The following is a 16,338-nucleotide window of genomic DNA, read 5'->3' as shown; positions in this document are numbered from 1 at the left end:
GGATAGTTTCTCTAACACTGGCTCCTAAGTCTTGCATCTTCTCGATATCTTTTTTCCTGCTTTCATTAAACCTGGGGGATTTTCTTGATTCTCTTTGGTCATGCACGTGGATCTTTCTTGGGGGTGCAACAAAGAAGGGTTTAAATTAATTGACTAAAGCAATATCCAACAGTATTAGAAAGTCCCGTTGATGTAATAGACAAATGTGAAAACAAACATTATAAGTTTAAGTAATAAGCAAATATTTAGAGACTGAAGGTTACCATATTTGTAGAAGGGAGAAGACAGGGAGCTATTATTTACAGGGCACTGAGTTTCTCTTTAGGCTGATGACAAATATTTGAAAATGGATACTGTTCATGATTGCACAATATGGTGAGTGTAATTAATGACATTGAATTGTACATTGAAAATATATAGTGTTTTCTCATATGTGTGTATTACAGAGTTGCTAAGAGCCAGACTCAACTCCATGACAATGGGCTTGCTTATAAATACAATTGGCAGAATGTGATATCTTTCTCTTACACCGTGGTTAGTAGATTCAACATGTCAAAATTTCTCTTAGCAGCTAAGTTAGCAGTTAAGTGACCACTGTAGCACTAGGCCTCCTACAAATTCCCAATAGGATGTGTTAGCTATTCTTTAACTCTTTGCCTTTCCTTGGAGCATTTAGGCCATTTATATTTACTGGAATTACCAACTAAAATGAACTTACTTTTATCACTTTGTTCTATGGTTTATGTATGTCTTAAGCCCCTTTTATCTTTATATAGCTGCTTGCTCTTATATTTTCTTTCAGTTGAAGGATACATATAGGAAAAGTATGTAATATACAACTGTATATTTCAATTCATTTTTATAAAGTAAATTTCAAGCTCACTGCCACCTAGCTCAAGAAATGGAATACTGGTAGTATCCCAGAATGCTCCTCTCCTTTCCCCCTCCCCAACCCCCAGTGTATGTGGCCCTCTCTCTTTTTTTTATCTTTCCTCTGTCTCCAACCCTGCTTTTTCCCTCCTCCCTCCTACCAAAACTCCCTCCCATGGACTTCAAATTCTGCTACTTTTGATGTGAAAACTACATTTCTTAGTGGTGTTTTTTTTCTTTGATAATAATGGTCCCATGCAACATTTGTCTGGATGAGATTGGCTAACTGTGCTGAGCATAATGTCTTTCGAATTTGTCCATGTCATCGGGTGTTTGAAAATTTCATTACTTTTTTACAGATGCATAATATTCCATCGTATGAGCCAAAGTTTATTTATCCACTAATCCACAAAAGGGCTTTTCGGTTAAATCTGTCTTTTTGCTATTGTGGATAGTATTGCAATAAACTAGGGTGTGCATATATCTGTTGGTATCTTATTCTTTGAGGTATATATTGAGTAGACATTATGCTAGGTGAGTTATTCTGGGTAGACTAGAGAAACAAAATTCATAAACACTCATATTTTAAAACATAGAATTTTATGTAAAGGGTAATTGTACATTAAGCATCCCAACCCAGTGCTGTCCAAGCCCATAAGTCCCACACTAGCCCACATGTCCAACATTGATCTACAAAGTCTTCCTCAATCTCACAAAACACACACAATGATGCCGAATGCAGGAGGAAAGCTGAATCAGTGAGCATGCAAGCATCTCAGCGCTGGAAGGGGTCTCCATGCAGCTTCTCCAGCACCCAGAGCTGCATCAAGGTAGGTCCATGTGGCTTCTCCTCAGGGATGCCATGCAGGAAGTAAGCCTTGCCAGCTGAGGCAGAGAACTAGCTAAGGCAGCCACAACTGGTCCGACCATCAGAGAGCAATGGACAAGAAAGGCGAGACTTGTTGAGCCATTTATCTCTCTGCCCTTCAATTATTCCCACTTGTGTTCATCAGCCAGGTTAACACAACAAACCTTAACTATCACAGAGTCCTTTAATCTGCTACAGGTGAGTTTAAGGTGACATCCAGTTGCGTAGTGGGTATCCAAAACAGATCCTTCTAGTGTGGCCTGTGAAAGACATTGTGCACCTAGAAAGACAGTCTCAAGTCCCTTGTGTCTGTGTCACGTGACCTGGGTAATCAAGGGATGGATATCAATTAGGTCGACAGTGTCCAATTTGAAACATAATATCAGGCACACTCTCCAATTGGTGGGGGTGGGAAGTCCTCTATGGAATTAATGTTAAGCATTTTTTCCCAATGGCAACTTGCCCCACCTGGTTTACCCACCAACAGACATGAATTCACCTTCTCCAAGACAGATATATTGCCACCCACCCACTTAAATTTCCATTAAGGTTCACTGGGCACCCTTGTAGGAGTGTCTGTTGATTTGTAGGAGTGGTCTATTGTCTGTGGTCTGAGGTGACCACAGAACAATGTTATATGATAGGAAATGATTAGTTCTATCACTCTCCCCACAACATGAGAAAGTGACTCCTGATGGGGTGTGGCCTCCTCTATTGAGGTATGGATCATGAGCATTAGACAAGCACACTGCCTTGTTGCTTGGGAGACTGGATTGGATTATAGATTACATGACCTGAGAACAGATGTCTGTCTTTGTCTTGATGTTTATCCTTTAGTAGTGGTCTCATGCAATATTTGTCCATTCATGATTGACTAACTTCACTCAGCATAATGGTTTCCAGGTTCATCCATGTCATAAAGTGCTCTGTGGTTTCATCATGTTTTCTAGGATGCATTCTATTCCATTGAATTTGTGTGTAAAAGATTATTTATTAATTCTTCTACTGTTGAACACTGGAGCTATTTCCGGATTCTTGTTATTGTGAACTATGCTGCAAACATTGGTTTATGTGTGTCTCTTACTTCTGTGGGTTATGTACCTGGAAGAGAGAAACTGGGTCATATAATATTTCTATTCCCAGTTGTTTTAGGTAGTGCATGTCAAATTCTATAATTGTAGTACATGTTTTCAACCCCACTAGCAGTGTATAAGAGTTTATTTGGGTTTTTCTTATTGAGATGTTGCAATTTTCTATAGATTTTTGAGACGAGACTTTTAACTCATATATAATTGCCAATTTTTTCCCAACCTATGGGTCATTTTACTCTCTTCATGAAGTCTTTTGTTGTACATAAATGTCATATTTTTAGGAGACCCCAGTCCTTATATTTGTCTTCTGTAGTACAGGTATTTTCCCTTCTGTTTGGTAGTGTGCTTATGCCCTTACTTCGTCTCTATTTTCTCACCAATGAACTTCATAATCCTAGGGTTTCTATTTGTGGTAGTTACATAATCTTGTGTCAACTTGAGGGTATTAAGAGTGAAAGAGTGGAGTCTAGCCTGTCAATCAGGTCACAGCCAGATGATGTCTCCTTGTTGGCATGGCCTTCTCATGAGGATTCATGGAATTTCTTCTCTTTCTGCCTTCATCTTTCTGTTGAGAATCCATGGGGAGACTTGTTGAGACCTGTGAGGAGTCCCTCTCTCTACTTCATTTTCCTACTGTTGAGACACTCAGCTGGAGGAGCCACATGGAGACCCGCACCAGTGCTGAAATGCTCCACCACCACTGGATCCACAAGACTTTTTGCCCGCTGTGATCTTCCTGTACTTGACATCATTGCATATGTTGCATGAATCTGAAGTGGAATTTATGAACTAGAATCACACATATGGGCTAATATTAGTCTAATGGACTTGATCAGTACTGGGCTGGGAAAGTTTCTCAATATACAATTACTCTTTGATATAAAGTTCTCACACACACATATGAGTGTCTCCTGATTTATTTCTCTAGACAATCTGGCCTAACACAATATTTAAGTATTTAATCCATCTCAAGTTTATTTTTGTATATGGTATGAAGGATAGGTCATGTTTAATTCTTTTGCACATGAAGATTCTATTTTCCCATTACTATTTATTGAAAAATCAGTATCCTCTCCATTTAATGTGGGGATTTTTGTTGTTGTTTTGATTTTTTTTTTAAACTCAGGTGCTGAGATTGCCTGTTGTTTCTGAAAAAATGTTTTCATATTTGTCTCTGTTGGTCGGGTGATAATATAATAAATACAATTTTCTGTGCAGTTACTTTAGCTCTTGAAGAATCAAAGGTGAATGGGTCATATTGGAATAGTCTATTCCAAATAGGAATTGTTGGCAAGAAAAACTTGAGAAAAGATGGCATAAATAAGTGGCCATAGAAAATACCCAGGAGATGTTTCAGATGAAGAAAAGGCATGATATATTCCCAAAAGGAAGCTCCAAAAAATGATGTTTACATATTTTTCACTGATGGAGGAAATTTTTGAAAGAACTACAGAAAAAAAAACAGAAGAGGGGCAATGAATGTACAGATGGGCTTTACACAATTGATGTATGTATGGATTGTGGTAAGAGTTTTATGAGCCCCTAATAAAACGTTTTAAATAAATAAAAATTGAAAAACAGAAGAGAAGATTAACTCAGGAAAGCACAAAAACAATATGATAAAATAAATGAATTCGAGAAGGAGCCACGATGGCGGAGTGAGGTGCGCCTCGCAGAGCTGGCCTCGGCGCCGGCGCGCAGGCCTGTCGAGTCCCGCGTCTGGGAGTGTGGGCTTCCCCGTCATCAGAAGAACATTTTCCTTGACCTTTAGGTACTTTTATATTTTCTTCATCTCAGAAAGAAAACAAAACTTCTGAACTCAGGACTTGGCCAGCATTTCCATGTTATGTCCTGGAGCAGGTAGTCCTGCCTCTTTTATCCAGCCACTTTCCCCCTTCATCAAGCAGAGGATCTCCTCTCTACAGTTGACCTCCAGGATTGACATGGAAAGGCTGCTTTCCCTTAGTCTGTTCCACCTCTGAAATTAACCCAGAGGAGCCCTTCGCATGCAGGCATCATGCGGATTTCTCCGCAGAAAGAAGCAACGGACCTGGGACTTCAGCTGTTGGCCGCTTAATTGTAAAGAAGTTACTTTGAAAGGCGAAGTCCAACATAAATTTGAACCGCATGCTTTGATGGTGGTATTGTGAACTCTTCTTTTTGTTCCCTATAAGAAGACCAATGAACTAGCAAACACGGATGACTTCAGGTTTGGTGTTTTGCTGTTTGTTGCCACGTCCTCCAGTTTCAGTCATTATCGGGGAAAGCACAGCTCACCCTGCAGCAGTAAGGTCCTACATCCGGTCGAATTTGAAGTATAAAAGAGATGGTGAAGCATGACATATATATCCAGACCTCATCTCATGACATATGTGAATAAACCACCACAGTCTCTGTACTGTTGTGTGTTTTTGCATATGTAAACCACAATTTTAGGTGAGAAGGGGATATTTTTGTCTCCTAGAGAAGGAAATTGTGTTCACTTTTTCTCGGAAATCTTTGGACATCGATAATTATGTGTTTTCCATTCAGCTAAGGACCAATGGATTGTATTGTTCGGAAGCTAAACTCACGAATGTGCACGTGTTTAATGAAAGACTGGTGAAAGAAAACAAAACTGCCCTTAGCCTATTGATGGAACCCTTTACCTTTCTGGGAGGTGGGCCGCTGGCTTGGAAATGACTTTATTGTTCTTTGAGGGCTTTCCATTTGAAACTTGGTTTTTTATTCTGTCATGGCAAGAAAATTAGCATGAGGATTTTTGCCGTTCAGAAGATATTGATGGACCCTAGATTATGATCTGCTTTCAACCTTGGACATAAAGGGGAAAGTTTCATTCACATAACTCCTGTCTCCTAAGCAGCAAAGATGCCTTACACGGCTACATGACTCTGATGTTTTACATTGTTTAGTTTTGTCATTTATAAAATTATAAGTAACTTTTTTCCTTCCAATCAAAATAAATAAATAAACTCTTGAAATAGTCCAAAAATTCCAAACAGAAATCAAGAAGACAAACACAAAGATATTATAACACTGTAGCAAGAAAATAAACAAAGAGTAAAACTGAAACAGCAGAAGCATGAATCCGTGAGCTCGAGACCAGATCAGGACCAAATTAAAAGAAGAATGTAAAAAACCTAGCTGAAGAAAATCAAAGAATTCTCTGTGACGCTATCAAAAGGGTAAATATGCATTTGAAAAACATTCTAGAACAGAAATTTTTAAAATTACCTAGAAAATAGCCCAAAATATATTAGAAAAAAACCTCCTTACCATTCTGACAGAACAGAAAATAACCATACAAGAATCCCAAAGAGAATTAACCTCAGTAGAATATCATTACAACACACTTACTTACTATGTTAGTAAGTCAAACTTTCTAACATCAAAAATCAGAAAGAATTCAAAAGCATCTCAACAAAAAAATAATAATCACCAGTAAGTGCGGGTGATTGACCAACTATCCCACGTCAAGCTGCATCTGAAAGGAAATGAGAGGAAAAGGAAGAGACATGTACAATGCATGGGATCGGGAAGACAGCAGTCTGATGGACTGAACTACCTACCGAGCATATTCAAAGCTTGGTTTTTATACTCTTCTTACAAGGGAATGGTTACAAAACAAACATCAAAGAACTTGCTTTAAAAAAAAAATTCCTAACCTCTTATCTATGCAAATGTTACTTAACTAGTCACACTTTCTTAACATTTGAATAATAAAAACACTATATTCTAAGATAAGCAAAAGGATATGCAGGGTTCAAAAGAATCTTAAAGAGGTGGTAAATAACTGAGTTATCTCGCAATGCTTTTATCTGCAAAGACATCAGAGGCACAGGGGACTAATTAGTCACCCACCAAGAAACACCTGGACCAGCAGACCTCCTACAAGTAAGCACAAAAATATGAATAAACTCGGATATTGTCTCTGACTAAATTATTAACATAAGTTTAGTTGAATATAACAAATGAAACCTGTTTATATAGGTTTTTTATTTAATCTCATAAATTTCCTTCAAACACCACTTGTCTGTCAGTTTGTCATCCTGTGGTGTTTTATGTCTTGCTGAGAGGCTGTGAAGCCAGAAGCTAGACCACCACTGGCATATCAAACACCAGCATGATCCCCATGGTGAATAGGTTTTGTGAATATTCTAAACCAAGAGCTATTTCTAAACTATCAAAGATAAGTTTAGAAAACAACATTTACAATACCCAGCCAAAACGAAAATACTTAGGACTAAGCCTAAACAGAGAAACAAAGGATTCTTTCCTTTTCATTGATGTTGGGAAGTTTGTCTCTGATGTCTCTTGGTGGCTTTCTTTGTGAGTCAAATATTTGGGAGTCTTTTGACTTACAGAGTGGTTATTTTCTACTCTGTCATGATATTAGAGATATTTTCTTCTAGTATTTCTTGCACTATTTTTTCTCTGTGGTTATATTTCTTCGTTCTGTTTTGGAATGTTTGTCAAATATAAGTTATTCCTTTTGGTAATGTCACATAATTTTTTAGGTTTTTTCAACTTTTTTATAGATTGTTTTTAGGTATATCTTCAAGCTCACGGATTCATGATACCATTGTTTAGATTCTACTATTTTTCTTCTTTTAAAGTGTCAGCAAGTTCTTTTATTTTTACTGTTAGGTCTCTCTCTCCTGGCTAGATTTCAGCCTCGGACCTTGGCTCCACATGAGAAAGAATTAATGCTGGAGCCGGGCTCGTGATCCAAGTGAATTTAATGAGAGTTAAAAGAAGCTTCGGGTTTTATGCGGCACCCATATGATTCCTTTGACCATATGGCCTGGCAGAGGCTGCTCAGGGTCACGCAAGGATCCCCTCTCCCAAATTTCCTCCCACAAAGATGACCAGACAAGACAAGACAAGCCCCCTCTCCCTCTTGGTTCCTGCCTTTTCAAGGATTCCTGAGGAAGGCATGGTGAACGACCCCAGGTTGATCCCATTGGCTGAATTGCAGTCACCTGGCCCAGGTGGGCTGCTCCAGGTTTAACGCCCATCAGTGCCCACAGAGGGGAAAATCCAGCTTTGTCCTTTGCTGGCTCTCCTGGGCATGCATCAATGGACTTCCCAATCCTAGGCTAAGCTACCTAACTTAGGTTTAATACACATATCATACCTAACTTAGATTTAAAACACATATCATATCATTACAAAATTCGATCATGTCAAGTAAAATTGTACATTTGCTATTACACCCAGCTTCCAAATATTCTTTTCTGCATGAACTGTTTGACATTGTCTCCCTTTTACCCCTTCACTATCACTATCCCCACTGCCCACCCCTGCCGAACCCCTTATTCTACTTGCTGCCCTATAGGTTCATCCATCCTGGGTTTCATATACAGAAAAAGGAAAAGCAGATAACTCAGCTTGAAGAGGGTGGCCTCCAGTGACATAACACCTCTAAGATACACTCTAACATGAACAAGAAAAAAATACAAACCAAAAAATTTTGGAAACCAGATCCAGTCCAGCCTGCATCATATGGGGGATCTACAGACAGTTTTAACTGTTCAAGTCAGATTTATGCCTTTGCTCTATACTCATCTCTCCCAGGCACTCTGTTTAGTGACCACTTTCCTCCCATCCCTCAATGTTAGACTGGGGGAGGTCTCCGGAGACTTTTTACCTATGTAGTTCCTCAAATAAACCTTGCTCTCCCACTGTCATCCATTTCCTTCTACGCACTAGATTCTCACAATTTCAGCTCTGATACTGATCCTTCCTTAGACTTCAGATTATACGGATTCCAATCCTTATGTCAGTGACTGATGATAGCATACTTCTTCCGGGTGGACTTAGTTGACATCTCACTTAGATGACTGCTTGTTTGGAGACAAGTCTTTAAGATTCCTGACGCTATTTTATCTGATAACCAATATGTTGGTCTGGGTAGAATAGAGAAACAAATTCACAGACTCTTATATGTGTCAGCGAACTTTATATAAAAGAGTAATTGTATATTAAGAAAACATCCCAGCCCAGTCTAGATCAAGTCCATAAGTCGAATATTAGCCCATATGTCTGATACCAATCTATAAATTCCTCTTCAGACTCATGAAACACATGCAAAGACACCAGATGCAGGAAGATCACAGGCCAATGGGTGGAAAGTCTTGTGGCTCCAATGGCAGTAGAAGCATCTCAGCATGGGCATGGGTCTCCACGTGGCTCCTCCAGCTCCAGGGATCAGGCTACATCAGCATGACTCCATCAGGCTCATCCTCAGTAATGTCTCACAGGGAGTGAATGTGTGCCCTGTCTCGAGCAAGCTATTTATCTTCAGATAGCTACATGGATAGATGGATAGATTATAGATAGATAGATAGATAGATAGATAGATAGATAGATAGATAGATAGATAGATAGATAGATAGATAGATAATGAGAAGGGAATAGAACTATGTACTCATATGAACATTGGGCCTCAAGTACTCCTTCAACACAAGAACACTTTTTTCTAACAATCCAGCATTCTGTGATGCTCACCTTCCCAATACAATCGCTGAAGACAAAATGGGTGCAAAGGCAAATGTGGTGAAGAGAGCTGATCGTGCCCGGCTATCAAAAAATATAATGTCTGGGGTTTTAAAGGCTTGAAGATAAGCAAGCGGCCATCTAGCTTGGAAGCAACAAAGCCCACATGGAAGGAGCACACCAGACTTTGTGCTCATAAGGTGTAGGTGGGATCAGGTATCATGCATCTAAGACACCTAGAACAAAATCACACCCAATGTGAATGGGGCGGGGGGAATGGAGTGGAGACCCAATGCCCATCTATAGACAATTGGACATCCCCTTACAGAGGGTTCACAGGGAAGAGAAGATCCAGTCAGGGTGCAGTACAGCACCAATGAAACACACGACTTTCCTCTAGTTGTGTGATGCTTCCTTCACCCTACCATCATGACCTCAGTTCTACCTTCCAAATCAGATTAGACCAGAGCATGTGCACTGCTACAGATGAGAGCCTGAAACACAGGGAATCCAGGATAGATAAACCCTTCAGGGACAACAAGGAGAATTGAGATACCAGGAGGACTAGGGGAGGGTGGGGACGGGGGAAGAAAGGCGGAATCGATCACAAGGATCAATCTAGAACCCCCTTCCCAGGGAGACAAATAATGGAAAAGTGGGTGAGGGGCAACGGAGGATGATGTAAGATATGGAAATATCAATCAACAGCTTATCAAGGGTTCATGAGAAAGGGAGGGCTAAGGAGGGAGAGGGAAGAAATGGGAAATTGATATCAGGGGCTCAAGCAGGAAGCGAATGCTTTGAAATGATGATGGTAGCATATGTGCAAAGGTGCTTGACACACTGGATGAATGTGTGAATTGTGACAAGAGATGTAAGAGCCCTCCATAAAAGTATTTTTTTAAAGAAATGGATGTTGGATGTTATCTAATATTTTCTGAATCGATTAATATGGTCATATGGTTCTTTTCCTTTTTCTTGTTGATATGCTAGATTATGTTCATTGTTTTTTAATGTTGTACTACCCCTGCACCCCTGGTATGAACCCTGGTATGGTCATGATGTATTATTTTTTTTATGTGTTGTTGGATTCTATTGGCCAAAATTTTATTGAGGATTTTTGCGTGCATGTTCATGAGAGACACTGGTCTATAATTCTCTCTCCTTGTGGGGTCTTTGCCTGGTTTTCTTATAAGGGTTATGCTGGCTTCCTAGAATGAGTTTGGGAGTTAGCTGTCCCTTTCTATGTTCTGCAAGAATTTGTGTAAGTTTGGTAGGAGCTATTCTCTGAAGACTTGCTAAAATTCTTCTGTGAAGTCATCTGGATTGGAGCTTTTTCCTGTTGAGAGTTTCTTGAGGACCTTATGTAGTTTTCCTTTTTTTTTTTTAATGGGTCTTTGCACGTTCTTAAGGTCCATATGTGTTAATTTGGGGAGAGAGTGATTTTTGAGGTATTTGTCCATCTCCTCCAAATTAATGAATTTGTTGAAACACAGTCCTTTGTAGTACTGTCATTAATCTTTTTATTTCATTAGGGTCTGTTGTGACTTCCCCTGTTTCGTCCCTAATTCTAGATATTTACATCTGTTCCTTCTTTTCCTTTGTTAAGTTTGATATCAGTTTGTTGATTTTGTTGATGCTTTCAAAGAACCAACTTTTTCCTCTCTTGAGTTTTTCCATTATTCTTCTCTTTTCCACTTCATTTATCTCTGTTCTAAATTTTATGATTTCTTTTCTTTTGCTGTTGGATGGAGCATGCTGTTGAACCTGTTCTAACTGCTAGAGGTGCTGTGCTAATGTGCTGACCATAATTCTATCCTCTTTTTCCCTGTGTGCACTGATTGCAATAAAGTGTCCTCTGATAACTGCCTGTGCTCCATCCCATAGGTTTTTGGTAGGTTGTATTGTCATTCTCATTGGTTTCTAGGAACTTCCTAATTTACTCTCTAATTTTGGTTATTGCCCCTTCTTTTTTTCCCCCCCTTTGTATTGTTGATTTCCAGCTGTGGTCAGAGAAGATGATTTGAATGATCACTGTGTGTTTGAATTTTCTTAAGCTTGCCTTGTGTCCCAGCATGTGGTCTATTTTCAAACATGAGTTGTGTGTATGGGAGAAGAAAGTGTATTTATTTGTCTATTTATTTTTGCTGTCAGAAAACTCTGAAAATGTCTAGGAGGTCGAGTTGTTCAACTGTCATGTTCAGCTATTCCATTTCTCTATTGTGCTTCCAACCTGTTGATCTATCTTTGAGAGTAATATATTAAAATAACCTACAATAATTGTTTATTGAGTGATTTCTCTTTTCATCTTTTTGATAATTTGGTTGATGAATTTTGAGAGTCTTTCATTGGGTGCATATATGTATATTATGTGTATGGGTTCTTGGATCCCTTGAGCATTTTGTACTGTCCATTCTTGTCTCTCACTATATCCTGACCTTAAGGCCTATTTTGTCAGAGATTAGTATGGCCAACCCTGCTTTTTTTTTTTTTTTTTTGCTTTTTTCTTTATTGCCATTTGCTTGGTAAAATTTTCACCATCCTTGGACTATCTGTCTATTTTTGTCTGTGAGTTTGAGATGTGTCTCTTAAAGGCAGCACATTGATGGATTTTGTTTTCTAATCCAGTCTGCTACTCTTTGTCTTTTATAAGATGCATTTAAACCATTAGCATTAAGTATAATTAAATTTAAATGTAGATTAGTCATTGTCATTTCATACTATTTGTTTTATATTTTCCTTTCTTTCCCTTTTATAGGGTGATGTGTGTAAGGAGTTTATTCTTGTCTTTGTTTCTCCATTGGATCCATGTTTGGGCACTGTTTTCAGTGTGTTGGCTTCTGGGTGGTGTTACACTCTGTGGTGGTCTCATGTTTGTGTGCTGTGGCTGCTGGTTTTCTGCCCAAAAAGAACTGGGAAGTATTTTTTTGGAATGCTGGTTTTGTTCTTGCAATTCTCAAATGTTTCCTTATTTGAGAAAACTTTTATTTCTCCTTCAAATTTGATGGAGACCTTTGCTGGATAAAGGATTCTTGGATTGCAGTTGTTGTCTTCAATGTTCAGAAAACATTATTCCAATTTCTTCTCCCTGCAAGGTATCTGCTTGAGGAGGCTGAGCTTATTCTTATCTGTTTACCTTTCTATGTGACTGCTTTTTGCTCTCTAGCTGCTTTCATGATTCTCCCCTTTTCCTTGAAATAGGATAATTTTTTCTACATTATGTCTTGATGCCTTTGAGGGGGGTATGGAGGGATAATCTAATTGGTGTTCTCTCGGCTACCTGAATGGATAGTGTATCCTCCTTTATGATATTGGGTAGATTTTTTTCCAAGTACCCACTATTATTTTAACTGTAGACTTATTTATATCTTCCTGTTTCAGCACCCTAATAATTCATATATGTTTTGCTTCATAGAATCCCATACCAACCTCAGGCTTTCTTCAGACTCTTTTGCTTTTTTTGGATTGTTTCTCTTGTTTGCTGGATTCTGCCTAGTTATCTTCGAGATCACTGGATCAGTTTTCCATTTCTTCCATTCTATTGATTAAATCATTCACTTTTTTTCTCTATCTCAGCTACAGCACTCCTTAAACTGGATTTTCCTTAGAATTGAGGATTCTAGTGTCTCTGGTTTTAGGTTTGTTTGTTTTTTTTCATCAGTTCTCAGAATTGACCCCCTAATTTCCTGTACAGCCCTAAATTGCATTGCCATGTGCTCTCTATCTAGCAATTCAAGGGCTGCTTGTTCTGTGTAAACCCCTAGGTTTGGGTTGTCGTCAATAATTGACTTTTTTTCTTTAGCTTTTTTTTAACAATAGTTCCTGGTGTAGGTTTTTTTTTTTTTAATTGCAATTTAGGCTTCTGGAATATGTGGGGTGGGAGAACCTGGCTCTTTAGGTTAGGGGAGGATCAGATAGGTGCTGGAAAACATATTGTGTATAGATGAGGAGGGAATGCTAGTTGGGTGCGTAGGAGGATTAGGGTATTGGTGCTCAGGAGAAGGTTTAATCATAGGAAGACTTCCCATTAAGTATAGTAATTTTGACTGAGTTGGAGAAGACCGTAATGGGAGATGTGATGTTACTTGGTAAATTAAAGGAGGTTGTGTATTACTGAGGTAAAGGGAGCCGTTTCTAGAGGTTATCTTTGAGATGTATATTGAATCTACCAGAGTCACTTATCAACCCTGTATATTATGTAGGTGCAGTGCAGTCCTTCCTTTATTGTGTTTATTACAGTGGATTCCTGCACAGCTCAGAACTATCCACTCCATATGTGTGTTCCTAGGGTAGATATGGGGTCATATAATGGATGCCCCAGGGAAGAAGGGCTTACAAGCAGAGGGCAATCTGGCTGAGGACTATGGGCCCAAGTTCTGCAGGTTACCTAGCCTGTGGCAGAAAAACCACCAAGAAACACAGGAGCACTCATATATGCGTGAGAAAGAGCTTTATATTGAAGAGTAATTGTATATTAAAAAAATATTCCAGCCCAGTCCAGCTCAAGTCCATAAGTCCAATATTAACCCATATGTCCAATACTGTTCCATAAATTCTTCTTCAGACCCACGCAGCACATGCAATGATGCTGAATGCAGAAAGATCACAGGCCAGCGGGTGCACAGTCATGTGGATCCAATGATGATGGAAGCATCTCAATGATGGCGCAGGTCTCCACATGGCTTCTCCAGCTCTCAGATTATGGCTCCTTAATGTGGCTCCATGTGGCTTTCCAATAGAAGGATGAAAGCAGAGAAAGAGGAAGTTCAAAGTCCATCCCCACAAGGAAGCATCATCACCTGATTGACAGGCTAGGCTCTGCCTCTTCACTTTTCATACCCTCAACTTGACATGAGATTATGTAACTACCACATGCCAGGTTTTATTTCCTCTGGTGGTGTAAGGAGTTTGTGTTTCCTTTCTCAAAAGAAATTAGGAACAAACTTAACAACCTCCTGGAGCCTTCTGTGTTGAGGATTCCAGCCACACCTCAGTCTCACCAGCACTGAATCCCTCCCTCTCAAGAAAGCTGGGGATATCTATCTACAAAGCCTTGTTGTGCCCTGCACCAGGAGAAGCAACTGGGCCTCAGCAAGGGATTATCCCCAGTGAGAACCCTACTCCATGGGTCACCATGGGTTCCAGCATCCTTGGGCCCCTAGGAGTCCATTTGGATGTCCATGGGATTCTCCCAAGGAGTAGACTCCCCATGTTGGTGAGCCACTGAACAGAACATGGAGGTGGGGGAAGTGGCTGTGAGTTGCAAAAGGAAAGGCTTGAGTGAATGCTGTGAAAAGTGAATGTGCAGGTGGATACTGAGTAAAGGCAATGTGTGTGTGATGAGCACCCTGGGGTGCTGTGAGACCCAGTCTTGTGTCCCCATCCCCTAGCTCAGCCTCCTCACCTGTAAATCTGGCAGTCACACAGAGAGTTCTTCATGCAGGCAATCCTACATTGGCATCATCTTCCCAAAAGTCCTCATCAAATTCTACTAGCTTAGTGTTTGTCTTCTGGGTTTCTATTAGGAGATGTTGGATTAGTCCTAGTGTTTCATTTTGTCTTATTGTTCTTGTAGTGCTTTACTGAGGTTTTCTATCTCCTCTTCTGATTATGGTTTGGTTTTTTCTTTAGCTCTGTTGAATGTTTCCTCCATCCACTTAAAGTATCTGATTATCATCCTTCTTAACTCCTTCATGGAAAGGTTTAATACCTTTTCCTCTTCTAGTAAATCTCCTGAGTCAGGGTCTGTGTAAAGGCTACTTGTTTGTGCCATCTTTTCTAGTTTCCTCCTGTGCGCTGAAATTTCCTGTTGTTTCCAAGATATGCTATTGTTTTTGTACTGGTATGTTTTTGATCGGGGTGTATAAAATGATTAAAAGCCTCTATGAACTACTTGCAGATATTGAAGTTTCAATGATGGCTGAGTCATGTAGTAATAACCTACTCCTAACAGGGATTGATGACAGCAAAATTTCGTTACTGTAGCATCTGGGGTATTATAGGCTTGAAGATACACAAGCGGCCATCTAGCTGAGAAGTAACAGAGTCTACATGGAAGAAGCACACCAGCCTGTTTGATCATAAGGTGTCAATGGGATCAGGTAGTGGGCATCAAAGACCCAGAACAAAAAAAATCCTATCACTGTGAATGAGGGGGAGTGTAAATTGGATACCCAAAGCCCATCTGTAGGCAATTGAGCATCCCCTTACAAAAAGGTCACAAAGAAAAGATGAGCCAGTGAGGGTACAGTATAGCACCGTTGCAACAAACAACTTTCCTCTAGTTCTTTAATGCTTCCTCTCCCCACTATCATGACCTCAATTCTACCTTACAAATCTGGCTAGACTAGAGCATGTACATGAGTACAGCTAAGAGCTGGAAACACAGGTAATCCAGGACCTATAAATCCCTCAGAACCCATATTGAGAGTAGTAATACCAGGAAAGTAAGGGGAAGGTGGGGAGAGAGAGGGGGAACTTATCACAATGATCTACATATAGCCCTCTCCCAGGGGTATGGACAACAGAAAAGCAGGTGAAGGGAGACATCTATCAGTGCAGAAAATGAAAAAAAGTGATAACAATTTATAAATTATCAAGGGTTCATGAGGCAGGGAGGGAGGAGGAAAAAAATGAGGAGCTGATACCAAGGGCTCAGATAGAAAGAAAATTTGAAAATGATGATGGCAACAAATGTACAAATGTGTTTGCCACAATTGATGGATGTGTAGATTGTGAAAAGAGTTGACGAGCCCCTAATAAAATGAGTTTTTAAAAGAAAGAAAGAAATTAAGCTGGATATTGCCTAATGGAGTTTTGCAAAACCAACCATCTCTTCTTTACAAATACTTTTTTCAAGAACACAAATGGCAACTGTATATATGGACTTCCCCAGGTGGAATCCACAGGGAAAAAAAGGACTACTGTCGGAGAAGATGATGGAGAACTCAATATGAGCACCTAAAATGAGGCCAGGGGCTGACTGTGGAACAGACCACCAATTTCTGATAT

This window comes from Tenrec ecaudatus, chromosome 6 (assembly GCF_050624435.1).
Source record: "Tenrec ecaudatus isolate mTenEca1 chromosome 6, mTenEca1.hap1, whole genome shotgun sequence".
NCBI classification, from domain to species: domain Eukaryota; kingdom Metazoa; phylum Chordata; class Mammalia; order Afrosoricida; family Tenrecidae; genus Tenrec; species Tenrec ecaudatus.
The sequence above is the reverse complement of the archived record's forward strand: the minus strand, read 5'-3'. Positions refer to the sequence as shown.